We start from the raw sequence: 3,766 nt of genomic DNA on the forward strand, positions 1-3,766 counted from the left end.
GAAATGAAGGAAAAATAAGGTAAAAACAGAGAGGGAGGCAAATTCTAAGAGACTCAAATACAGAAAACAAACTGAGGGTTGCTAGAGGTGGGGGGATGAGCTAAATGGTTGATGGGCATTAAGGAGGGCACTTGTTGGGATGAGCATTGGGTGTTGTATGTAAGTGAGGAATCATGAAAATCTACTCCTGATGCAAAGACTACTTTGTATTTGGCTAACTTGATAATATAAATAAATAAATAAATAAATAAATAAATAAATTCTCACATTTATTACTTACAATTTTTGGGGTTTTTTTTAGTTTTAGTATGTAATATAAATAATGGGTGTTTCAGAAAATAATAAAAATAGATTTTGATACATATATAAATACTTTTATTTTTCCAATGCTTTCCATTGTCTTCAATTTGTTTTTTTAGGTAGTTTGTTTGTTTGTTTGTTTGTTTATTTATTTATTTTTGAGAGAGAGACAGACAGAGGGAGAGCATCGTGTACAGGCAAGCATAAGTGGAGAGGGGCAGAGAAAGAGGGAGACAGAGAATCCCAAAAAGGCTCCATATTATCAGTGCAAAGTCTGCGGAGGGGCTAGACCTCAGAAACTGTGAGATCATGACCTGAGCTGAACTTGGATGCTTAAGTGACTGAGCCACCCAGGTGCCCCTAATTTGGTTTTGGATTAAAACATACATTTTAAGATTTGATATGCAATTAAATTTTGTTGCTATAAATCTTTTGATAATTGAGAATGAGTAAAAGTCAACATCATTATAGAAAAAAAAACAAAAGCAATTTAGGAAAGAAAACTAAATCAATAAAAGAAATTTTGTTTTCATAGAAGCATATAAGTCAACATCCAAGGGTACAATCACTCACTTATGAGTTACTTTTATATCTAATGTACAGCATGATGACTATAGTTAATAATGCTGTATTGTATACTTAAAATTTGCTGAGAGTAGATCTTAAGTATTCTCACCACACATCCACAATACACAAAAATGATTAACACTGTGAGAAGATGGATATGTTAATTAGCTTGATTATAGCAATCATTTCACAATGTATATGTACATCAAAGCCTCACATTGCACTTTTTCAAAATAAATAATTTTAATTTGTCCATTTTATCTCAGTAAAGCTGGGTGGGAAGCATATAAAGCAAAATAAAAATGCAGAATATATTTTAACAATTTTTTAGATTGATTCATGATTTTTAAGTATTGAGACATATGAAAAATGGTACCCATTGATACTCTTGTCCTAGGTGCTATACATTTGAAAGGTGGCCTGAATACCTACATTCTTACAAAACTCTATTTGTATTACATGAAAATTATATGTTCTGTTCTGAATCATCCTTTAAAAGATGGAAAGATGACCTTTAAATATTGCCTTTCTGGGGATAGTTTCTGGGTGTGATAAAACCAAGTGAGAAAGTCTACCAGGGAGGAGACAGTGATCAACCACAGCAAATGATACTCAAAAGCCAAATAAAATGGCCAATAAATTTAGCAACATGGAGATTATTGCTGATACTTAAGAATATTTTGGTGGAGTGGGGTTTAGAAGCTGGTAATATGGGCTTCAGAGACATTGGATACAAAGGACTTAATACTGTGAGTTTGAGCTTTGCTTCAAAGGGAAGAAAATAAATGGGAAAGTAGCTTACCAAGTAATAGGAGTAAAATGAGAGAAAGAAAGAAAGAAAGAAAGAAAGAAAGAAAGAAAGAAAGAAAGAAAGAAAGAAAGATGGAAGGAAAGAAAGAAAGAAAGAAAGAAAGAAAGAAAAAAATGATTGTATGCCAATGAAAATGATCCAATAGCACAGAAGTTGAGGCTACAGAAGATAGAAGACAGGATTGCTGCTGCAAAGTCCTAGTCACATGTAGAAGAATTTGATTTTTATATGAGTGTGAATAGTTAACCTATATAAAGGGGTAAGAAAGATGATTGTGTATATATGAAAGCTGGTGGGTGGGTTCATGCCTACTGCCCTTTTCATTACTTCAGCACAACAGAATGTAAAGAATTCATTTAAGAGCAATAATAACAATCCTATCTATTTCCTAAGGTTGTAGAGATGAGTAATTAGCACATGTAAATCAACTTAGAACACCACATTGTATATGGTCATCCCCTAATACGGTAACTGCTTTTAGAGATGTCAACCCCTCCCTGTAAATATGTCTGCTGTTAATTTCACCAAACTCTTTTAACAGAGTCCAAATTTCCAAATTATTTTTCAAATCATGATTTCATAAACATTAAAAAATGAGAAGCACTGCATATGAGATGCCTCTCTATTGTGAATAATAAATATTTTATTTTCCTTTTGTGTATCTCCTCCTACACCTCTAATTTCTTTCCACCCTTACCATTTGCCTTGTTTTCTAGGTCTCCATCCTATTTTGTTCCTGTAAGCAGTCCCCTCCCTTTTACTGCAGCACTGTCTCTTCCTAAAAAGAGACAGATGCCAGTACATGGTGTAAGTATAAAACATGTGACTGTACAAGTTTAAAACGTCTAACAGAGTCATCTTATAATTAAAACCTATATACTTCAGCAATCACGCGCACAATTGTTCTTTAGACTTTTTGAGGTTAATAGGAATGTGAAACAATCTTGACGCCTTACCTTTGCTTTTATATATTTGTCATACTATCAAGGACTTTATCTTCTTCATCTTGCTGCCATGATAAAAATGAAACTATGCTACACTTAATCAAATAGAATTTTATAAACAGGATCTTCCTAGAGATGAGAATGAAGTAACCGGTGTGTTACCAGCATTAGCTGCTCTACTTTTCCTCTCTTAGGATGTAATGATCACAGCAGTCATGATCATGAAGCATTCTAGCAGGACCCCGTAGGTTGAGTGAAAAGCCCGTACAGGTGTGTAATCAGCAGTTTGCTTCTATGCTTCACTAGCTCAGTGGGAAGACTATCATGTGAGTGAATTTGTCATTAATCATGACTGTGCAGAGGTGCTGACTCTGAGTTTAAAACATTTTCCAGCTTGACATTTAATTTTAAATAAAATAAGAAATTAGGGTTCTTTAACAAATATTTTACCTTCCATTATTTTACATATGATGTCAGTATCCCTTTGTATGAGACTGAATTGCAGGCAGGCCTCCTAGATGTATTAATAATTATCACTTAACTCTAGTCTATAACCGATTTTATTTGACATTATAGAAAACACAGGCATTTCTTCTCACATGAGTTAAAGGATTTAGGATAATTTTACTTTTGTAATAATACACATAAATTTATTACCTTATACGTCTAGTAGTTAAAAACCCTCTATCTTCTACTTCACAGGTAATTAAAAATGTCTTGGGTTTTGATTTATTTCATATGTTAAAATTCTTATCACATGGTATTTTTTTTTCTATGCTACTTCCAACTTAAAGCCGTCTCATTCAAACTTCTCCTGACACTTGAGACCATTTAAAATCCACCTCTTGCCTGAACTTGTGGCTTCCTATTAGAGTCAAGAGCCATCTGGGCTAAGTGAGAGTCTGAACATGTTAATGGCTGCAGGGCTGAATCATTCTAATTTTTCTACTTAGGTCATCATTACCTAAGTAAGGGGAAGCTGAAACAGTAAGTTCTTTCGATTTTACTCCCTGCAGGTTCTTGTTCCACTAAATGAAAATCTTAGGAAAAGGAGGGAGTGACACTGCTGATAAGGTTCCCACAAGACCTTACTTCCCAATCAGAGATAAATGATCATGTCTTTAGTATTTATTCCTTTTGTAAG

This window comes from Panthera uncia, assembly GCF_023721935.1.
Source record: "Panthera uncia isolate 11264 chromosome C1 unlocalized genomic scaffold, Puncia_PCG_1.0 HiC_scaffold_3, whole genome shotgun sequence".
Taxonomy (NCBI): Eukaryota; Metazoa; Chordata; class Mammalia; order Carnivora; family Felidae; genus Panthera; species Panthera uncia.